At 40.6% G+C, this 25,010-nt stretch overlaps 1 protein-coding gene across 1 annotated transcript in view; it reads left to right on the plus strand.

Annotated features, from left to right (window-relative positions):
• LOC126484228 (kinesin-like protein KIF11-A) overlaps positions 1–25,010 on the plus strand; it is a 222,204-nt gene that overhangs the window by 21,121 nt on the left and 176,073 nt on the right. The window lies entirely within an intron of this gene.

Below are 25,010 nucleotides of genomic sequence, written 5' to 3' on the forward strand. Positions count from 1 at the left end.
GTAATGCTTGTTTTTGAGTAACAGGTATCGGTACATAGCTAAATTTAATGCAATAGGTACTAACAATAATTTTGAAACAACTTTCTATAAAATATACATAACACTAACCTGAGACAAAAATTAAGTTTTGAGTTGAAAGCAGTTTCCCAATAAATTGTCTTGGAACTTCACATATTACATTTTAATAAAGCTGACTGGGTTTGGTTTACATTACTTTCATTAAGAATGTATGTTCTCCCTGTCGGAGTAAATGGATTCACTTTTGTGAGAACATCCACAACTGACACCCACAGGGCATCTACATGTGCAGGATAAGAGAATGACTTAGCTGGTCCACATGGATGAAGAAAAGTTATTTTCACTTCATCAAGTTCTTTGTTTTTTTCTAAAATGTACCCAAACCACCAGTTTCTGCCATATAATGTGGTGACATACCCTGATACATCTTGTAACTTCAGTTTGTCTGGTGATGTTACTTCCCTCTCCCAACTCTGCATATCACCTGAGAAGTATTTGACTATTAATTTTGATGTAGTGTTGGGAATGAAAGCGTGAAATTGCTGTGTTCCTTTGATTGACAATGCCTCTTCAAGTCGGCTTTTTAAGAATATTTCTGAAGCAGTGTAGTCTTCTTGAGTGGAATATGCAAAATCACCATTTGTGATATTATCTACTGCCCACTCAAATAGACGTCGTGCGGTTTGGATCTGATTTTGGTATGGACTTTGCAAACTTGCACGAGCTGCCAGTCTTTACTGAACCCCCTACTCCATCACAAGGCCCTTTCCCATGTGCTGTGGCTGAAAAGTGCCATTCAGCTTTTATGTTGAAGTCTTCCTCGTGAAGGCAAAGGTTCAGGAAGTTTTTCTTATTTTTATACTGAGTGGTATCTTTTGAAGTTTGTTAGATATGAAATTAGCTTCTTTTGGAAGGTGTAAACTGCAGTTGTATTGTGCTCCAGGCAATCAGAAACAATGACAAAGCTCATATGCTCAATTTTGTCTTCCTGTTTGTAATATATAACAAAAGGATGAATGGTAATCTGTTGTCTCGTCCAGTGGAAACTCTGAGCTTCATCCTGTAGAACTATACTATAATTTTCTGAAAAATCACATATGACAAGAAATTCAGATTCCATAAGGTTTTCTCTTGTGGAATTAGGAATGTTCGTTGTTGCTTGGCAATGAAGTCATGCCGAATCAAAGTCGACATCTGACTACAAAATAAATCTATGAATTCTTCAGAAGTTTTCTGAACAATTTACGGATTACATCGGTCAACTGACATCCACTGTCGGAACTGAACTTGTTCAATTAAGTTTTCATGAAAAGTCTTTTAAAATTTTACGTATGACAGTTTCTCCTGGGCAGTATTCCCAGTTTCCCATGTTGCAATCAACTGATGATGGGTTGCAAAGCATTTTTGCAATGCACTGCTTATAATTGTTTAAGCTGCTGTTTGTTGCTGTATTTAGTTTGGCATTTTCTATCATTAATTTTATGTTTTGGTGAGTTGTGCACACGCAGATAGTGTGTGTGTGCCACTCCGGCCAGCTAATACACAATGTTTTGGTCTCAACTCAGCAAATTTAGAGAAACCTATTTTTATGTTAGGAAACTTGTCTTTAAAATGCTTGTAAGCTTCTTTAAGGTTACGCAGAATAAATCTTTTTGATATTTTTGTTTTATTTCCTCTTGTTTCTGTAATTGTCACACAATCTTTAATACCTGGCATTGCCCTGCTAACTTCATCACTTTCATAAAATGAATGTACAGTTTTGACAGTTTCTGTTGGTAAACTGGTTTTGGGTTTGGACCTTCCATGAATCCTTTCTCTTTCAGAATTTTTTTGGACTGCCCAACAATGTAATTAGGAGCATTAAATTCCCTCATTATTTTCCTGACACTCCACTTTTCAGGTAAACTTGTAAGAATCATTAGTGTTTTTGCTCTACTTATAGAATTTTTAAAGTTTCTTTTAAGATTTTCAAGAACGGATTCATTAGTATCAGTATCTGACGAAGAAGTTTCAGGAGCAACAAAAAGTTCACGTGTCATTGATGAGATTTTCTTCACTTTTGATTGGCCGTAATGCCTAGATGTTAGTTTTCTCTTGTCAATTGGGGACTCACCTAGTTCTTGAAGTGTTGTGTTAAATGTTTTAACAGCTACTGAAGTTGGAGTGAACTCAGGGTCTTGGTCTCGGATGATTATCTCTGATCCAGAAGATTCTTCAACACTTTCATCACTGATGAGCTCTGGTGTATTTTTCAATTTGGTTACATCTCTCCTACATTTATCACAAGTCTTGGCACCACTTGGTATTTAAGGAAATAATTTGGACATCCATGTTGTGACATTTCTCAGTTTTTTTTTCTGCCTCTAATAAAATGATTTGACTTCTTCAGTGGATTACAACACTGCACTCTTACAGCACTGCACTTTTTACTTGGTTCCATATTTATACAAAAACCACTTATAAACTGCCCTTCAGTGTATAGATTTACTCGAAAATGAACTATTAAATATAATAGATACAGACTGGTCAACACAGAGGTAACAATTGATTTGCACTAAAACCACAGAGCACAATAATGCTGTAGGCACACAAAGCCTTAGAAGATAACAATGCAGACTACATCATCTCAACAATGGCTACAGTCTCTGAATTATTGTACAGACATCAAGCCCTATGTATACGGTCCTCTACTGGTGTACTACCTTACAAGGTCAGTTTGGTCAAACTAGGGCCATTAGTGAAAAACAAGAGTCCAGAATAATTTTTTTTAACAATGAACCCATCATCATCATCCCACATTTATATTTTGCCATGTGACTTACAACAGTATGAAGTAGTTTGGAAATATTTTGAAAATTTTCAATTATGTGCTTCTTGTAAAAAAATTAAATCAGAATAATAATAATTACCATTTTGAAAAAGGTTATAAATTAGGAGCTACGTTTTTTGTCTATCACTGGAAAGAGCATGAAAAATTATGCAAAATGACACCTTTCCCAGTTCTCTAGCTCAATTAGGGCAGCTGCTAGGGCAATTTAAAAAAAGTCCGTTCACACATTTTTGGCCAGTTTTTGAAAAGTTTACATGACCGTATTTCATGAATGGTTTGAGGTAAAAAATTGAAATTTGGTATTTTTCTTAGTTTCAGCACCCACTCACTATAAGTATACCAACTTTCAGCAAAATCTAAGAAGGTGAGGTAAAATTTTTATTTAAAGTGTGTTGATTTGACATGGAATGACTCCACTGAAAAGCTTAATATCGGGTATGGGCACACTTCATTACGAATCTTGACATATGAATGCGCACTTTAAGCCGAATTACGAATTTAGTACGGTTTACTAAATTCTGATGCTGTTGGAGTATCCTGTGATGTCCTGTTTCTTTTATGACATAATGTAAGAAGATGAATGGTATATACGTATGAACATAAGGCCTTCCTGTGTCACGTGGTAATGACTGTTTTCTGGTGCTCTCTGGCAACAGTGAAACAACAGGGTGTATACGACCCGGGACAACCGGGAGATCCAGGAAAAACCCGGGAATTTTTTCATCCGGGAGAAAACCGGGAAAAACCCGGGATATTCTTAGAATTCCGGGAATTTTTGTTTTAGTTTACAGTTAAATTTTTGTAATTTTGACTGGTAAGAACCGAATCTCTAACAAAGGATATTACTGTATCCCGCTACTGCAGAATAATACTTCAACAATAAAACATAAACGAGAGAAAAAAACAAAAATAACTTAAATTGCATAGGAAATGAACCATATACAACGACGACACACAGTGCTCATGCAAGCGTCTGCCAATTGAAAATGTGTCAAAGGCTTTAGGGAGACTATGCAGTGCTTCATAACAACAAATTGTCTCCAATGAGCATGAAGTCACAACTGTTTACATTGGATTCGTTTTAGAGTTAAGAGCGGGCTCGCGCGCATGCGCAGTTGAATCACGTCTCAGTAGCAGATTCTCCCGCTTCTGGCTACAGGAATGTGGCTGTTGGCTATGCAAGCCGTCGCAGCAAGCTAGATGCTACCGGGAAAAGGGGGCGCCACATTCATATTCTTGAGGAAAAAAACTTGTTTCACAAAGCGCCTAGCATCCAGCACACGTTTGCCTATCGATTATTCATATGATTTTGAAACGCTTCCCTGTTGGTTTTTGAACATTTTTGAACCCATTTTAAATTGATTTCTGAATGAATCATAAGTTGACTTTTGAATGCACGCATTGAGTACGTGATATCCCTGTCAGAAGAATCCTCGTCGTATCTAGAAATAAACTTTCGCAGACAAAAGGGGACGGGGCTATATGAGCTGAGGGAGTAAAGCCGAACGGATGAATGCCAATCACTGTCTGATTATGTGGTTGATTGGGTTTGCGAATGATCAGCATTGTTATAATTACTAGCGAAATCCATAGATTCAGTCTACCAGAATGGAGATAAACGACTGACAGGAATTACAGATGAGAAAGATTACGTATTATCTTCTCGGTGTATCCAAAAAAATGAAATTTTGACAGAAAGTTTTTGGCCAGATCGCTACACTAGTAAGGACCAGTAGTACAGTCCCCGGCTAGCAGCCGATAAGTTCTATTCTGGAAGTAACGCGGAAAACATTGTTGGAACACGTAATAACGCCTAATCGGAAAATAATCGTGGGATAAATAAACCTGTGATTCTGGCGGGGTTAGTGAAGTTGAAGTTGATCGGCGAACAAATTTTGACAATGGCACCAATAGCTACAGAATAGGTGATGACAGGATTGTTTGTTAGAACGAGAAAGGAGAACAAACGGGGACATCACACAAATTATGGAAGAATAAGACGATTCAAAATTTATATAAAAATTTCGTAATACCGGTACCACTTTCCGATCTCATGCTTGAGAAGCTGGTGCGTATGAATGAAATGTGAAACTATTTCCTAACATAAACCTTTTTGCTTGTGGTAGGCCTAATAGGCATTTGATATTGGTACTATGTGAACTATATTCTGTTGTTATAAAAATGGCCATTTGTGCCAAAACAGTCTCGTTTATTTGGTGTGTTACAAAATTGCTGCCATAGTAGAACGGCCTATTTTGTTTTATCTAGCAGACAGTGACAAAATAGACATAATCAGATCGAGAAACCACACCAGTCTTAGGTATTATTTGTATTAACAGCTTTTTCAGTATTAGATAACGACATTTTGATTTTTCATGTAGCAAATTGTTTGATGAACTTTGATGAGGTAATAGATTCTTTCGCAGAAAGGAAGGCACGCCATGTGAAGCTGTAGCAAGATTAGAGAGAAAAAAATGCTAGGCACAAAGGTTTGAAGAAATGTGTAATTTCTTGCTTATCTCTTGTCAGTATTGGTTTTATATATCCTATATTTAATTTTTTATTGCACAAAACAGCAAGTTATTAACTAATAGGCAATAAAGAGTTCAGATTTTCTGAAGAGTTGTTGTTCTCTCGGTTACAAGTAATCCCATCCGCTATTAATTGCGAGATTTTTTTTAAGAGGAGCAGGCTGTCAAACTGGCCGACTGGGAGCAGGAGAGGCACCACAGGACATTTAAATTTGCACTGTCCTGAATATAGTTTGGACGTGTTGTAGAAAAATGCTTTATGAACAGGCGTGGCACTGCACTTTGGCATACTGAAGACCAAATAATATGTCTTACTTTTCCTCGAATACATATATTTTATATTTCAGACTTTTCAGAAAGATGTGCGCTACAAGATGAACATATTTTGAAAATTCGATTTTTTTTAGTATTGACCCGCTACGCAAATGTCGTAGATCCGGGGCTGATGCGCAGAGCAGTCTGAGTAATAGTGGGTAGTCCCCACGTGACCCGTGTTTACATTTAGTGATTTTGCTGTTTCCCCTTCGCTTACTCTCACGTCAAATGAAAAGAAAACGGATATCTGTGGCCGGGAGCTATCAATTGAATTAAAACACATTCACATAATTACGGAAGGCTGAAATATGTCATTAGTTTCAGATTTTATTTTATTTCCACCTTTCCACCTTTATGCCATAATAAAGAAGCAAACATGATATAATTCAGTACTGGTACTCCAAGAAAATTTACATCCCGAAAACCACACTGAAAAGCTTAATATCAGATCGAGGTCTACTTCATTGGGAATCTGGACATACGAATGTGCCCTTTAGGTATGCACTTTAAGTGTGCACATTTTAATATGGTTCACAAAGTTCCGATGCTCTTGCAGTATCCTCTGTATTTTACACGTACGTACATACGGGCTTCCTACATCATGATAGCTACCAAAGTGTGGTGTCTCCTGTTATCTGCGCTCTCTGGCACCTGCTGAAACGAACCTATTTCTAACAGGTCACGGGAAAATATTGCGGCCGGCTGCGGTGGCCGTGCGGTTCTGGCACTGCAGTCCGGAACCGCGGCACTGCTACGGTCGCAGGTTCGAATCCTGCCTCGGGCATGGGTTTGTGTGATGTCCTTAGGTTAGTTAGGTTTAAGTAGTTCTCAGTTCTAGGGGACTTATGATCTAAGATGTTGAGTCTCATAGTGCTCAGAGCCAAAATATTGCGAATAGTGGTTTGAAAAGCGTTACTTTCAAAGTAAATATCCTTCTACCAAAGTTGAACTATGTGCAAGAATGTACCATGAATTTATTAAACCACAGAGCGTTTGACTCTCATTTAAAAATCAACTCTTTGATGACGAGCCATTTAGAAGAATTTCAAACCCTGAAGATCAGATATTTATGTCGTAATTGAAAATTTTACCGGAACATCTGTGCGATATGTCTTAAAGTGCAACACGCGCAAAAAAGATCAACAGTATATGAGAAAGATTAGCTTCTCTTGCAGCTTGAGGCCAGTATTATATGTGAAAGCTTTGCTTTTCTTGTAGCAACACTATGTATATTAATTTAAACTATTTACTTTCCCTGTTTGTGTGTTCGTGCTACTTAACAATGATGTTGCTGCTGGCTGACTACATCACGTGTCCTACGGTCTGAATATCCGCTGTCATCGGCTGGCGGGATCACGTGACATGAGCTAGAACGGCTTACAAAAGCGCATCGCAATCTCAATTTCAATGATTCGGAAAATAACATGCGGTGTTTGGTGGAATTTTCGTAATACGAAAATACGCAGCGTACATGTTGCTGCACATCAAAGATATTTCCAAAGCATATCTTTTTCCCTGAGTTTCGTTTTTTAAAGTGCCGGGAAATTGTACACCTATGTATAAAACCATAACCATTCAGAGGATTGATAAGGAAAAATATACTGTCACCCGGGAGAACGTGTATTTTTAACCGGGAAATCCGGGAATGTTTTTTTTCTTGTCCACATATACACCCTGTTTATTGGCACATACACTGTTCATCCAATTGCTCTCCACCAAAATCTGTAGAAAGGAATGAAATCGTTTGGGACCAGCCTCCCTGCACGCTATTGTGGGATCAAAGCAGCTTACAGCTTTTGTCAACCTGAAGTGTAAAGGAGATTTCTCCATCAACTTTGACACAAGCTTGATCATTCTTCTTCTGCATTCACTCCGGAACTTAGCGATTTCAAGGGCTGTGAGAGACCTGCACTTTCTGAATTCATTCTTGACAGTGAACCCAATCTTGACGTGGTTCACACCCAAAAGATTGGATTCTTTGTCCAAATTAACTGACGGCGAGATCTTCGTCCACTGGACAAATCGTGTCATCGTTGTCTCCATTATCTCTGTCAAAGCAGAGTGGAGGAACGGTGCTAGCGGCCAATCGGATTGGAAATCCTTTAGGAAAGGTGTCAAGTCTCCAGCAAGAGTCTTGAAAAAGGCAATTTTCGGACCAAGTAGCTTGTCCTTGAAGTTATCCTCCACTACTCTGTAGCTAGCACATTTTCGTTTGTTTTTTTCTTCCAGTTTTTCAACAAATATTCGCAGAAGCAGAAGAATTACTAGAGCTCGCTCAGCAACGTCCACATTCTCCAGCCATCGGATCGTGCAAAACTTTAAGGGAAACAGTTCCGATTCCGTTGTCGAAATATGCAGAGCTCTTCTGGCAGGGACATCCTTAAAAAGATTGTACAAGGCACGTAAAAACTGAATTATCATCCACTGTGTTTCTTGAATTGCGGACTTGAAGGCGCTGTGAACAACGTGAAGCCCACACGTTCCAATTTCCAGTAAAACGTTGTCTACTCCTTCAATTTCTTTCAAAAATTTTTTAAGTTCCCTTAAGAACGCGAAGTTGACGTTAGGGCCGTCCATCGATACTTGTAAAAGTTTTTTTATTGCTTTGCTGGGAATTTTTTTCTTGAAGGACTCGAGTAGCTTAGCTGCTGTCGAACTGCCTAGAAAAGCTGATGCGTAGTAACGGGTGCACACTAGATTTATTTTTAATGTCCCAATAACGCACTAAAATGTCCATCTGGATTCTTTTGTACACCTTGTTCAAGGATTCGTCAAAACAAACAACAATCCTTGATGCGTTTACGAGGTCAGATTTAATTTCAGACTCAAAGAAGGGAGCTAATCCATATTGCACAATATAATCGATTTTGTCCTTTTGTAAACGCATGCTCTTGGCCACTTCACTGTCGGGGAACATTGCGGGGAAAAGCAACACGTCGTTCGCAGAACCACGCAGTGACTTGTGTGAAACGATGCACTCCAAACACCACAGTATTTCCGCCTTTGTTACTTTGTCCTTTATTGCCATCCGATCAATTCCTCTCAGTTTATCCATGGGTTTCGACATTGCAGTGTCGTCCTTCTGCGGAAGCGCAACAATTCCAGCGGCCAATGCCACTGTTGTTGACCCAGCTTAATCCGCAGATGTGGTAGTGGAAGTAGAATCTGTCTGCTGGGTTGAAGTGGTCGCCACCAGTTGGGTGTAGACATACAAACTTGCTGGAAACTGCTTTCGTGACGTGCTTCTTGGATTTTGTCATGTCACTTGTAAGAACCGATCTTCCCATAGTACGGATGTTAATGAGGGTCCCTGGACATAATCCACATTTAGCACTATAAAGGTCTGTAGGTACTTTCACCAACCAGTCCTTGAATGCTGGATCTGAAAGCCAGCTATCTTGAAAACCAATCGACATGGCGCTCTCACAGTGGTTGTTGGTGGGCAACCTTTATTGGAGAAAGAAGAACGATGGATGTAAATAAGGCTGCGCCTCGTTATTATGCATAATGAAATATGACACAATGAGTGTTACCTACCTTGTCAGTTTATAAAATTTTGCCCCGAACGTGCGCAGAACTGAATTCAACAGGTGAGCCGAGCACACTGACTACTGACAGACTGTGTGATTTGAAAATCGAGCGAGGCACATTTGACAACACTGTCTCTGCCAAGCAACAATCTGCGTTAATTACTATATTATTAGTAGCGCTGCGTTTGTTGACCCTTTAAGAAAATATGAATGACAAGACGTATCAACCAGTCTTACTCCAGTAACCTGTTGCAAGTTTCTAGCTAATTTTACATGTACAGCACAGCACCTCAATTATAAAGACGAAAGATATTAAGGCCACCTCGCTCATCGACCAAAGTTCTGAAGGGTTCGCCACCTTTTCGTTCTAGCTTATTCCCTCTCCTCTCTCTCTCTCTCTCTCTCTCTCTCTCTCTCTCTCTCTCTCTCTCTCGCTATCGACTGCTATTGGTTGCTTGCTCTCGTCTGCCATCCACGATTACTAAGTTATGAAGTCTGCCGGTTACGAACGACTTGGCCTCCCAGTTACTTTACGTGCTAGCCACACGGTAGTCTATGATCATCTGAAGAACATGCTACTCGGCTCAATAAACTCGTATTTCAAGACTCTTGCTCCAGACTTTTCTTCTTTAATTATTGACCAACTTGCGTAATGTTTTCTTTACCACTTATTTGCCAGCTAGTATTTTCCTGTAATACTGTCTAGATGTTTTTTTTTTTCCTCTCTTTACATATACCAAGTTATATTTTTAGCCATTGAATGTATAAACGGCAATTGTTTTATTTGTATTTAATCACGGTAACAGTGGCTGTATTATTACGGCGTTTCACGGTATTGGGATTTTGAACAGGCATGTAACGATGTTAGCTGCTGAAAGCGATGGCTCGTCTTTCGTGTGATCGATTGCTGTCTTGGTCATCTCACCTCGCCTCCTCAGCTCGCAGCGATGTCTCTTCCCACTTCATCCAGTCACTGGATCGCTTTGCATTGACCAGCTGACGCCATGGTGACTCCTATTCTGTCCCATCCTTCATTGCCACTCCAGTCCCAGTCAGGCAGAATGCTCTCAAAGATCCCTAGACCTTGTTATGAGTGCTCGCAGCCTTACGTCAGTAGGTGTTTAAATGTTGTACAGTATATGCAGAATTTCGAATAAAAACAATGTAAAAGTTGATGCATCACTCGTTGAGAAAACATGACACCGACTACAGCTAAGTATAAACTTCACTTTGTAATGGTTCTCCTAAATCGCTGCAGCTATGATCACGAAATAAAAACTAAATAGTGTTATTGGAAAACGGCTTATGGAAAGTTTAGGGGTTTTATACTTCTGAGCACTTAGGAAACTAAATCCAGCAAAAACAACGCGTTTTGGAAAGACCTTTGATTCGCATCGGCATTTGGACTGCATGTTTGCATAATAGGAAAGTATATATATGAAATACATCAAATACAGCAGTTTAGTTTCCGAAGCATTCTTAGGTTCCTGCCTAACCACGCCCTTCGAGAAAAAGCAGCAAAACATTGTTAATGCCCAGTATTATATGTGAAAGTTCAGCTTTTTGTGAAGATATAGTGTACTTACATTACTTTAACCCATTAACCTTTCGTCTTTGTATGGTCGTGCTACTTAACAATGATGCTGCTTGTGGTTGAGTACATAACATGTATTATGCACTGATCGAGGCCCATGAGAAAGACAGGCCGCGGCGCGTACGTCACGAAGAACGGCCTGAGCTCGCTCGTTCCCGTAACTGAGCGGGCAAAATGCGTATTTAAATCTGTTAACTCGCAACCGGGTGCGTGCATGCTAACGAGAATTTCATCTTGTACTGGAATCCGTTATTATGAAGTCTTACTGATTACTGTTCGTACAACAAAATTTAAAATCAATTCTCGATAGAAATGGTATAACCGCTCGTTTACAGCATTTAGTCTCTTCTTCGTAACAGTTCTCCTTTCATAGATGATGAGATGATGTGGTGCCTTACGCAACTGATAATCATTTTGGTATGATTTTAATTGCCATCAAAAGAGCTTGCAAAAACCCATTCTTTGCTGGGTTTTGTTTTCTAAATGCTGGGAATCTCTATGTATAAAACCTTACCATTCAAAGGATTGATAAGTTTTACAGTTCTGAGGTAAAGTATACTGTCACTTAACACAAAAAGTGTATTTTTAACTGGGAAATACTGGGATTTTTTCCCTTGTCTACGTGTACACCCTGATGAAGCTTATTAAAGCATATTCCTGCCTGCCGGAAGTCTTAAGTAGGTTTCCAATCCACCTCTCTTTCATAACCCCCAGGGGGTCCACAACTTTTTTGCGGATATGTGTGTAGTGAGCACGGGACCCCGAGCTAGTGTGGCCCTCTTTCCTTTCTGGGCTGCATATATTCCTTTTCCACATCCTTCCCCCACCACCACTACCACCACTACCACCACCACCTCCGCCTCTTCCCTTCCCTTTCTCCCCCTCTTGGAGTATGTTTAGTGCCTACGTCTGGAGATGGACGCTTGAAACTGTCACAGTCTCTCCTCTTTGCTTTCTCTGCTGGAAAGTCTCTGTCCTTCCTTTGTCCTTCTATTTTCCTTACCTCTTCTCTTTACCCTCTTCTCCGCTGCGGCGTGTGAGACCTCTCTTATTTCCTTTCCTTTTCTTTGTTCCTCCCTATCTCTCTTTTTTTTTCCTTCCTCCCTGTGCGTGTCTGAAGGCCGACCCACGCATTCCCACGCGTAGCCGGTAACGAGGTAACGCGTAATTCCCCGCCTCGGGTAGACAGGTAGAACACACATGTATTCCCTGGTAACGGCCAGGCCCAGGGAGGGGTGATTATCCGAGCTGTTACCTTCCGAAAGTGCTGATTGGTCCCTCCGTCCGATTCTCGGGAGGTGTGTTCTGAGGTGTGAACAATCACCTAAGGCGGGAATGCCCTCAGAGAGGGTCCCCACAAGGAAGGAGTGCGCCATTGGAGATGCCGGTAATCGTGGGGGGATACTTCCGCAATGGTTTAATCATCATCTACTATGTCTGTTCACAAGCGAAAGTTAAGAGTCTCAGCCACAGACAATTCTTCCATCAGTGCCACAGTTCCTTGTTGTTTCTTGGTCTGGCGAAGGTAAAGACTTCTCCACAGTCAACCCTTTCATTATTCAGAAAGGTGTTAACACAATAGCAGGTCCTGTAAAGTCTTGTTCCCGATTACAAAATGGCACCTTGTGGTTAGAAACAGTCAGTGCCCTCCAGGCACAAAAATTGCTGTGTGCTTCACTGCTACACACCTTCCCTGTCTGGGTGGAAGCGCACCGCACTTTAAATTCATGACATGGGGTGGTTTATGCACACTCCCTCGACGGATTGTCCAACGAGGAAATTCAAAACTACCTCTCTGACCAGGGTGTAACGGCTATTCATCGAGTCATGAAAAGGGTTGACAAAGACTTTGTTCCTACCCGTACTGTCTTCTTGACATTTGACCGACTTCAACTTCCATCGAACATAAAAGTGGGCTATGACATAATTTCCGTTCGCCCTTACATCCCAAACCCTACGTGTTGCTATCGGTGTCAGCGGTTCAATCATACCAGCCAGTCATGTTCCAATCCGGCCAAATGCGTTACGTGTGGCAAGGATGCCCATGAGGGTGCTTGTCCACCTCCATCCCCTCCATGGCTCACTCTTCATCGGGGTCTGCTAAATTATGAGCCCCAAAATCAGACACCCGGATTTCCAAAAAAGAGCCTACTCGTGAAGATTTTTTACATACCCTGACTTCACAACCATCGATTCCTCCCTCATCTCAACGTCCTGTTTCCAGGTAGGCTAATAAGAGACCCAGTTCCTCTATTTCTCCGCCACGGCATGTCTCATCTACAGCACCACCTGGCAGTAACCGCCCTTGGCCGTCTTCTGTGTCGCCGAGACGCACTGCTGGCGGCTGATTGCTGGTGGCAGGAGCTGCTCCCGAACAACCTATGGATAAGGATCTTCTGCCTTTGGCTGAAAGCTATTCCACGCTTTCGGCCACCGTCTCCGAGCAGCCATTGAGTTGAGGGCTCCCTTGGTCACATTCTTCCCTTTTCTGTCCACCCTGTGTCCATTATCCATTGGAATATCTGCGGCATTTGAGCCAATTGGGATGAATTGTCGTCCTCTTACGATCCTACTCGCTGGTCATCTTCTGTCTTCAGGAAACAAAGCTGCGTCCCCACGATCGCTTTGTTTTCCCTCATTTTCAGTCAGTCCAATTTGATCTCCCCTCTGTTGGTGGCACTCCGGCACATGGAGGGCTCATGCTTTTTCTTCATGATACTGTCCATTATCACCCAATTCCCATAAACAGTTCCTTCCAAGCTGTCACTATCCGTCTTTCCCTTTCTGGATACTCCTTCTCTATTTGTAATGCATACATTCCATCGTCCACACCAATGGCAAGAGCTGATCTCCATCTTCTTGGTCAGCTTCTGCCCCCCTATTTGCTAGTTGGGGCTTTGGGGATCTCCACGTCCTTGTCCGTGCGGTTCACTATTGATAGACGTCTTCCACCAAGTGGATCTTGTTTGCCCCAACACTGGGGACCCTACATTTTTGTCTGCCTCCACTACAAATTTCTCTCATTTGGACTTTCGGTCGGTACTGATCCACTAGCTCGGTGCTTTGAATGGTTCGCTCTTGCTGATACACATTTGTGTCCTTACATTGCAGCCATATATGCGACCGAGATGCTGGGAGTTTGCCCAAGCTGATTGGACACTTGTTTCTCATTCGATGACCATCACTTTCCTAGCGTTGACGATGAGGTCACTCATATTTCAGAAGTTATTCTTACAGCTGCGGAACTTTCTATGCCTCCCACCTCCGCTTTGCCCTACCTCCTTTGCCTTTATAATCGAATTTGGACCGACAGTGCTTTTCCTAGACGATGGTGAGAAGCTATCGTCATTCCTGTTCCGAAACCTAGCAAGGACAAATGTCTCCCCTCTAGCTGTCACCCCATTTCTCTCACGAGTAGTGTATGTAAGGTTTTGGAGCGTATGGTGAATTGCCGTTAAGCCTGGTGGCTGGAGTCCCGAAGTCCTTTAACACCTGCCCAATGTGGATTCTGAAAGCATCGTTCTGTCGTTGACCATCTTGTTGCTCTCTCCACTTATATCATGAACAATTTTATCTGGTAACGCCAAACAGTAGCAATATTTTTTGATCTGGAGAGAGCATACGATACCTGTTGGAGGACAGGCATCCTCCGCACACTGTTCTCTCGGGGCTTTCAAGGTCGGCTGCCTCTTTTTCTTCGTGAATTTATGGCAGAGCGCATATTTAAAGTGCGGGTGAACACTACTTTCTCTCGTACTTTCTCCCAAGAAAACGGGGCACCACGGGGCTCTGTGCTAAGTGTTGTACTGTTTGCCATAGCCATAAATCCAATTATGGATTGTCTCCTTCCCGATGTCTCGGGCTCCCTCTTTGTGGATGATTTTGTGATGTACTACAGCTCTCATCAGACCAGCCGTCTTGAATGACGTCTTCAAGGATGTCTTGATCGCCTCCACTCTTGGAGCATCGAAACCGGCTTCCGCTTTTCTCTCAGTAAGACGGTTTTTGTCAATTTTTGGTGTCTTCTGCCTTCCTTACATCTAGTCCCTGTTAACCTTCTGTTCGCGGATGTCGCTAAATTCTTGGGTCTTACGTTTCACAAAAAACTGTGCTGGTCCTCCCACGTTTCCTATCTTTCGGCTCGCTGTCTGCGATCCCTCAACACCCTCCGTGTCCTAAATGGTACCTCCTGGGGAGTGGAGTGAGTGGTCCTTCTCCTCCTCTATCGTGCCTAAGTTCCCTCAAAATTGGACTAAGGAAGCATAGTTTACTCCTCTGCTCGGCTGTCTATTCTTCGGTGTCTCGACTCTGTCCACCACTGTGGATTACATTTAGCGACTGGAGCTTTTTACTCCAGCCCCGTGGAAAGACTTTATGCTGAGACTGCTGAACCTCTGCTGTCCTTCTGAGACATTATGCTAGCCATCTGTCTTCCATGCCTGCTAATCCGGCCCTTGACATTTTTTTCGACGTCTCCTTGGATTTAGGGTAAGCAGGCTGCCCTTCCTCTCTACTACCACTGGGAGTCTGCTTCCGTCAACTGTTATGTTCTCTTTTCTTCCACTTTCCTAAAACGTTCTTGACAACTTGGGGTACAGCACCACCTTGGCTCCGGCCCCGCACCTGCCTGCTCTGTGACCTTTGTCAGTTTCCCAAGGATGGTACCCCTTCTCTTGTTAATCGCCGGGCATTTGCTGCTCTATGCGCACAAATGAAGGATGCCACATTTACACTGATGGCTCAAAAACATCATTTGGTGTTGGGAATGCCTATATTGTTGACGACACCCCAAATCTATTTCGGCTTCCCGACCAGTGTTCGGTTTTTACTGCTGAGCTTTACGCTGTTCTCCAGGCTGTCCAATACATCGCCATCAATGGATAGAGTATATTATATGCTCAGATTCGCTCAGCTCTTTCCTCACTCTCCAAGCTCTCTACCCTGTCCACCCTCTGGTCCACCGGATTCAGGACTGCCTCCACTTGCTCCACTTGGGGGACGTCTGTGGCGTTCCTCTGGATCCCAGGACATGTTGGTATCCGTGGAAACGAGGCGGCCGATGTAGCAGCCAAGGCTGCAGTTTCTCCTCTTCTCTGCTGTTCGCATGGTTCCCTTTCCCCATTTACAGTGTTTTATGTCGTTGTGTTACTCTTCTACTCTTTTATGGCAAGCACATTGGTCTACACTTCCCAATAATAAAGTGCAGGACGTGAAAGCCCTTCCCTGTGCTAGGACCTCTTCCTCCCGAACTCGTTGTCGGGAGGAGGTAATTTTAACTAGACTCTGGATAGGGCACTGTCTTTTTAGCCATCGACATCTTTAAAGTGGCGATCCTTTCCCGCTTTGTCCCCACTGCTCTCAACTGTGGACGGTGAGAAACCTTTTACTTGAGTGCCCCTATTTTACTCCGTTACATGCCCGTCTACAGTTGTCACCTGATATATCTTCCCTTCTAACAGATGCTACGCGCTCAGCTGATTGCATTCTCGAATTTATTAGTGTCAGTGAGATGATGTCAGTCATTTGAAGCTCTTTTTGGGGACAAACAACCCCCCTTCTATAGTGGTTTTTTATGCTTTCCTTCTGTTTTTAGTTTCTCACTTTTTTGAGTTTCGCTCCCATTGCTGCTGGTTTCCAGTTTGGTTTTTTTACCTTTTCCTAAGTCACAGACCGGGCGCTAATGACCGTAGCAGTTTTGCGCCCTAAAACCATAACAAAGAAAGAAAAGAAATAAATAAATCTTTCATAAATAGATACGTGCAGTGTTCAGTTGTCCTGGCTGTAGATCTGATGTTAATATACCTCCTTCAGTGTAACTAATATTTGCCAGAAAAGATGACTTGTTATTTCAAACTCTGCTGACTTGAAGTGTTGTTTCATCAGTTGGAAAAAAATTATTTTTCTCAAGCTTGTACAAGAGTCCTCATGAAGATCTATTTTGTTCACCTTTTTTGCTGGTGAATGCAAATTTAATTACATTAATGCTCTGTGTAGAAGTGACACATCAATAGGTGTAATAATCTGTCCATCAACTGGCCATTGCAAGCTTGCTCTTGACGCTAATAATTTGTTGTATCTTCTATCTCATTGCAAGGTGTCTTTACATGAATTGCAGCATAGAAAATCCTTTCTGTTGTCATTCTAAAGTCTTTTATGACAGCACAAATTGAGGTAGTTTTATCTAGGTCTCGGAGCCATCAGTGGAAATAATGGATGTGGGGGAAATCTGAGCAAAATTTTTTTTTAACATAATTTGTCAGTATGAAAAGTAATTGTATTGTTGCAGACAGTCATGGACAGGTTAAAGAACTGATTCCACTTCCTTATTTTGGAAAAATAGAAGATAAATGAATGGGTGAATTTTTGCTCAACTATTTTCACAGTGAAAAACTTGCATTGCTTCCTGAATGGTAAATGAGTAATTTTTGGCAAAATCCATTAGGATAATAATCTTACCTGTTATTAGATCAAATGTAGTGGCTTAAAGAAAAACGGCGTAATGACGACATGAAAATTGTAAATTTTTGTTCCTACTTACTAAATAAATTAATCCACTGGCATTTGTTTCGTGCCCTGAGTGTCCGGACTGGCATGGATTCATTGCTTATACACAATAATGGGTCATCTTGTATGAATCGGCTAGCAATTGCTATAACATCTGGTCCATAGCTCGGTACTTTTCACAGTGGTGTGAGCATTCTTCAAATTGCTGACTTTAAACTGCCATACTGGAAATCTCAGTTGATAAGCTTAAATTATTAGATACACAGAAAAGAGCACTGTGCTTATTGCTGGATTCTTTACACCCTTTCATTTTTAGAAAAAGAATTTTATAGTGCTGAGTGCTTAAGATATGTTTAAAAATCACAACTCTTTTACACTTTATATTTGTTTTTCGGTTGGAATCTCACGTCTCTTCATTGGGACTTCTGATTCTACCTAAATACTACTAAACAATTGAAAAACATAATAAAATGTCAGATTTAGTTTGTCAGTGAAGGGACATAGCTTCACACCACCTTCGCTGTTTCATTGGTTTTTTTTTAGCGCCTTATATGCTCGTATTGAAAGACCAAATCTAGCTTTTTTAGATTGCTCAGAATGTAGTCTAATGAAAATAGTTTAACTGTGTTTGCAGGAAATACTTTTCCAAAAATGATGTGCTGAAAATTTCCATTTTTGGGATTTTTACAAAAATTGTCAACTTGACCACTGCTTGTAAACCATTGGAAAGCAAGAGACAAATGAAATTATATATTCTGAGACCTTGGGTTGGTAATTTATTGCAATCAATGTCAGGTTTATCTCACAATTAGATCTGGAGATTTGATAAGCTAAATTTCACTTTGGCCTAGTTTTCTTTAATTTATGAAAATATTGTTTGAGATACTATCACAAAGTTGCTGATAACTCATCGGTACACTGTTGAAAGGTATGCTATTGGGTCAAGCAAATGACTGTATCTCTGCAACTATTAAACGGTAAAAGTAAAACTTTACCAATGTTAAAATATTTTCACACTTTTTCGAAATTAGCCCACTTGGCATGGAACACGTGAAGAAGTGTGAATATACACTAATGAACATTTTGTTACTTTTCTTCTGAAGAGTGGTTGTAACATTGGATCGCTGTAGCTCCAGAAATGAGGTGGTCGTCAGGAAGTTGTCACAACACTACTATTGTGGTAGTCGATGCAGTGTTGCAGTAACTCGAAACAAAAATCTTGGAGATTGATGAATAGTACCTGATACTGACTTACAAGAAAATGAAAATTGTATGGAGTGTTAATATCACAACTAGGACTAAAGAAGCTGCAAAACAATATGCGAAAGTGACACATTGAAAATATTTTTAAATTGAATCTTTCTTGTAAACAATATAGTCATTCCAGATATTTTTAATTGTATGACTGGTTGTTCAAATGAACATAAAGCTGTACTGCCCAGTTCAAATCTCTCTCTGTTGCAAAAAATGTAATTTATATGTTACTTACATTGGTGTTCAGAGACAGATCAAATTGTTAAAATTGAAGAAGGCTCCAGAACATAGCAGAATCCCTTTCATGTGCACTTCACAAAATTCAGAATAGCTTTATCCTCACAATTGGGTCTGGTATCTATTAAAAGTACCTGGGTATAACAATCCCTGCAGATGGTTACATCCAGGTATTTGGGTTAGTTTATCAAAGTGGAATTAACATGTAGGCTTAATTGTAAACACAATGGGTGAGACTTCAGTTACTTGGTGAGATAATGATAAAGGGCAGTCAGCCTACAGAGAGGATTGCTTAAGAAATCATTTCTCCTGTGCTAAATATGTGAATGGAGCAATAAGAAAATTTGATGTGTGGTACAGTGCACTTATCAGTATCGTGTGAAGTACGGATGTAGATACAGAATAGGCAGTCTTTGGAACTAAAATTTAGAGATTGTTAGCAGTCAGAAGTGTTGTCTGGTGGGCTTAATGAAAGCTACAAAAAAATAAATCTTTTTGATGATATTTGTCTATGAAATTACTAACTAGATCATGGTTTCTTCCGGTGACAAGATGCTGCCTATTTTTTAAGTTTCATCCTGCCTGCCTAAAAATTATGCCCATAAAATAGATCATGCAGGATTGGTAGTTCCTGCACTAAGTGCCAATTTAGTAGTAGCCTTACATATGTTCGTGGTGTGTTAAGTATATAGTACACTATGAATACATAGCAATTTATGCTCACTGTTACACTGCTAAAAAACGATTTCTAACATAACAAATGCCTGGTCCCACATTTAAATTTTCTAAAATTATTTGAGGATTATTACCAGTACTCACAAGGAGACGTGCCCAGTGATGTGATAGACTTTCTGAAACTATCTATATGGTGATGTAGGTTATGATCCCAAGTATCACACACTGCAGCCATTCATCCTGGTGGGTCCACATTTGCGAGTAATTGACAAAGAAAAATTCGGAATTTTGTGTGACATTTAAGAGCATTAAAAAAGTTGCCTTATATAGTCCGGTTGTCTGATATAATGGATAGGGTAACAGCTTCACATATAGGAGGTTGTGGGTTCGAATCTCGTTAAATATGCAAATTTTTTATTTTTAAATATTTATCAAAATTAATTTGCTCATTATTTTTATTCATTTAATTGGTTTAAATGTAATTTTTTATTTCTATTCTTTTGACACTTTACTTTAATCACTGTATGAACTTCATTTGTTTAATATTCAGTTATTGTGCAATTTTTGTTTGCATGGTAGTCGTCATACAAATATTCAGAACATAATAAACCTGAATACCTATTGCACTATGGACAAAATAACGCAGGTGAAAATTTACATGAAAGACAGTTTTGTAAGTACAACAAAACTTGAGCAAAATGAGAAATATAGTGATTGCAGTAATGCGGACAAAAAAAAAAAAAAAAAAAAAAAAAAAAAAAAAAAAAAAAAAAAAAAAAAAAAAAAAAAAAGCAGGGTGACAAAACAAAAGAAATTAAATCAAAATTAATACATAAAATTAATTAGAAACATATGATGAATATTCAGAGTGGGGAAAAATGATAGGAAGAAGAATGAGAGCAAATGAAGAAGTTGTTATGATTAAAATTATATGGCAAAGGAATTGATTTAAAACATTATATTTAAATCAATTAATTGAATAAAAATGATGATTGTAATTATATTGATGAATATTTAAAAATAAAAATAAAAATGTTACTTCATTTGACAAGATTTGATTCACAGCCTCCTGTATGTGAAGCTGTTATCCTGTTCATTGTATCAACAATTAGACTAAATAATTATAATTTTTTAACGCTACTGAGTGTCGCCCAAAATTCAGATTTTTTCAATTACCCTCAAATGAAGGCCCACCAGGGTGAATGGCTGCAGTGAATGATAGGAGATCTTAACCTGCATCACCGTATAGATAGTTTAAAAAAATCAATTGCACCTCTGATGTCCCTCTCCTTGTCAGTTACTCAATAAAAAAATACCCGAGTTACATTTCAGATTTCTTACCTGTTTGTAAGACATTAAAACTACTTTTGTTATTATTTTTGGCTATTGTTAACAGATTTGTGGTGGTGGATTGGTCAGAACTTTAAAGCAATCAGTTTGTATGCCACAATAAAGATGTCATCTGTAAGAATTGTATTACATAGGGTTTGAGTACAATACTTGGCACATCTGTTACATTGGTCAGGGTACAATTGTTCACTGGTTGATACAAAATGGTGAGCATCTTGGATGGTTTGGCCAGCTATAGCTGGTTCCAAACCTGGTACATTTGGTGAGGCAAGATAGTGGGCATGGCAACAAACAGTAATTTGAATTAGCTGCGTGAGAACAACATTGTTGACAAGAAATGAATTCATGAGTTATTCTCATCCTCAATGATATTTTTTTTTAATTAAAAAAAACGTAACAGTCACAGAATTTACTCTTGTGTTCACATAATAGTAATGGTTAAGGAGTTGGCTGTTTTATGTGCAGAAGGCATATAGACAAATACATCAACAGTGAAACAGTTTAAAGGACTGGAATAATATGTCCTTGTAGAAACAGGAATATCTGAAAGCCCTGCAGCTTCTTGAGTAAGATAACTTGTTAAAATGCAGACACACTAAAAGACAGATATACATTTTAGCTTTCTACCAAAAAGCCTTCTAAAGTAGAAAACGCACACATTCCCACAAGCACAACTTGCACATGTGTTTACCACTGTCTTTCGGCACTGCCGGACTGTGCACAGTAGATGCGGTTGATGAGAGAAACAATCTATGGGTAGTGGGGAAGGGAGGGTGGTAAGGAAGAGTTTGGGGGGGGGGGGGAAGGGAAGGGAGGCGAGGGTTAGGGTGGTGGAAGATACAGTGCTGTGTGTAGGAGCATGCAGAGATGTGATGGAGAGAGGGTAGGGCTGCTAGGTGCTGTTTGGAGGTTTGAGGAATGTGGATGGGAGTGGAAAAGGAGAAAGTAGAGAAAGGGGAAAAGACTCAGGCATGTATTGGTAGAAGGCAGTTTAGTGCTGGAGTGGGAGCAGAGAAGGGGATAGATAGATGTAACACAAGGACTAGCGAAGTTAGAGGCCCGGGCCGGGAGTGGGTTATCAGAATGTAGGGTATACTACACGGGGAATTCCCACATGCGCAATTCAGAAAAGCTTATGTTGATAGGACGTGTTTACCATCTACTCCCACACTGGACTACCACTATTCACTGCCTCTGCAACAACCCCCATATCTCTCCTCTATCCCCTCATAACTGACAAACTCTGCCTCACAGACCTGCTAGACTTATCATGCCCTCAGGAACTCCCTCCCACAACCATACGGAATCCAGAACCTAGACAGGCCTTGAAACACAACCATCAACCTCTCCTTCACAAACCTTAATCCCATTGAAGTATCAGTTCTTTCCAAAATAAATACATAACCCGAACCGTCAAAGATGCCCTATTGTGGCTGTTTACTGTGTCCCCAGTAAGAGAATCTCTGCTCTCATAGAACACCTATAGTCTATTACCCATAACCTGCACTCCTATGAAAAAGATACTAACAATTTCCTGCACTAACTCTCCACAGTTACTGATCCTTTACCACACAGCACCCTGCTTGTCATTGTTGATGCCACTTCCCTTTGCACTGACATCCCTAATGCCCATGGCCTTGCTGCTATTGAAGTGCTGACTCAAGACTGAAAACAGCGTTTCTGGTCACCATGATAAGTTACACACTCACCTACAGTTACTTCGCCATTTGGAGGAATCACCTGTCACACATTTGTGTTCCAGCACAGAGCGTCCACATGGCACCATCCTGTGCCAACTTATTCATGAGCCACCTAGAGGAACCCTTGCTAACCACCCAGAAGCTGAAACCCTTTACCTGTTTCAGATTCATTGATGAAATCATCATCTGGACTGAGTGTGAGGACACCGTATCCACATTCCTCCAGAACCTCAACCACTTGTACCCAATTCACTTCACCTGATCATTGTCAACTCTACAAGCCACCTTCCTTGATGTTGACATCCATCTCAAAAATGACCACACTACCATTGTCCATATCATAGCCACCAACACCTCCACTTAGACAGCTGTAACTCATACAATACAAAGAAATACCTTCCATGCAGACTAGCCACCTGTGGCTATTGCCTCAGTAGTGACGAACAGCCTTTCTACAAATATACCAAGGGTAATACTGAACTTGTCACAGACTGAAGGTGCCTCGTTTCCCCAGTGTCTGCCTACATACCACCGTCCTGGCTGTCATTCAGTACCACCAAGGCCTGGAGCAACAGAATCACATTTTTTGCCAAGGTTTTGACTACCTCTCATTGAGCCCTGAAATGAGGAATGCCCTACCCACTATCCTTCCTACCACTCTCACATCGGTATTTTGCTGCCCATTGAACCCTTGCTCCCAACCCCTTGCCTTATGGCTCAAATCCCTGCAGTAGACCTAGATGCTAGACCTGTTCCATACATCCTCCCACCACCACCACCTACTCCCATTCAGTCACACGCATCACCTATCCCATCGGACAGGTCTACCTGTGAAACCAGTCATGTTATCTACAAGTAAACTGCCACCATTGTGCTGCATTCTATGCTGGCATGGCAACAAACTAACTGTATGTCTGTGTGAATGGCTGCTAAAGAATTATGGCCAAGAGGCAGCTGCACCAACCAGTTGCTGAACATGCTGCCCAATACAGTGTGCTTCACTTCAATGACTGCTTCCCAGCACGTGACCTCTGCCTACTTTCTACCAACACCAGCTTTTCTGCACGGTGCAGGTGGGAACTCTCCTTACAATATGTCCTACGTCCTGGTAACCCCCAATCATCAACTGGTCCTTCACCCACCTACTCCTTTCCCTGCTCTCATTGCGGCACTATGCAGCCTTGTACAGGGTACATGGGCACACAGGGAATTCTAAAATAATAATAATAATAATAATAAAGCATGTTTTAGTCACTTTAACATTAATGAATGTTATTTTCAACATGATCTCCATGCTTTTCAATGTGTAATTTGACGAGATTTGCGCGATTTAGGTGAACTCAATGAAATAGGTTTGAATTGACATCGATTTTAGCACACTGAACGGTAGTTTGTTCTGTCAGGTGGTTTAAATTTGTTATCTTCATAGAGAAAACATTCTCTTTCAGCATACCCCAGAAAAAGAAATAAAGGGGAGAAAGGTCTGGCGAATGAGGCGAACACTCCATATGACCTCTTCTCCCAATCCAATGAGGAAAATTGTCATTCAATCAATCTCTAACAGCTGCAGAAAAATGGGCAGGGCCCTTATCCTGCTGAAACCAGTCTGGAAGTCTGTCACCCAACATCGACACTCAGTTTGAGACATAAATTTATCTCTCAGCATGTTCCGATAAATGTCATCTGTTACTACTTCTTCAAAGAAGAGCTTTCCACAAAGCACACATCATCTTCTGGCAGTCCTGCTGTTTGGATGTACTCGCCCAGTGTGGATTGCTTTGGGACCAGTATCAAAGATTTTCTATTCACTTCACCATTGACATAAAACACAACTTCATCACTTCACTACACACAGTCTTCAGTAAAATTGAAATTTTCATCCAATTTATCTGCAAACCATTCACACATCTGTGTCTGTTGGGGCCATCTTCATTTAAGTGATGCAATAGCTGTATCTTTTACAGATGAAACCTCTCCTCTACCAGGATTTTGTAGATGGTTGGCCTTGGAACACCCAACTCCATGAATGTCAGATGAAGTGATTTCTTTGGGCTAGCATAAAGTTGGCAAAGACAGCCTCTTTAATTTCGTCTAAAAGTCGTAGGTCATCCAAAATGCAGTGTGTCCATCATACTGCCTATTACTTTAAACGTGGTGATTAATTTCCTGATGGCAGTAAAACAAATAGATTGCTGATGAGGGTGTCAAAGGTTAAATTCTTCTGCAGTTTTGTGGTAGGACGATCCTTCTCGTCCACTTCGAATACTAACTTTTACTTCTTTTGACAGAGCCATCATTCAATCTGGAAAAAACAAAATGTATTAGAATTTATTTTATTATTATTCATTAATATTTATAGAATGTTTATTAGAATTCCGTATGTACCCAGATTTTTTTGGATACCCTGTATTCGACTGTCACACCTCCTCTGCTCCTCTCCATTTCTGCTCCCCGTCCTTAAAACCTCCCAAG

Source organism: Schistocerca serialis, chromosome 1, assembly GCF_023864345.2.
Source record: "Schistocerca serialis cubense isolate TAMUIC-IGC-003099 chromosome 1, iqSchSeri2.2, whole genome shotgun sequence".
NCBI classification, from domain to species: domain Eukaryota; kingdom Metazoa; phylum Arthropoda; class Insecta; order Orthoptera; family Acrididae; genus Schistocerca; species Schistocerca serialis.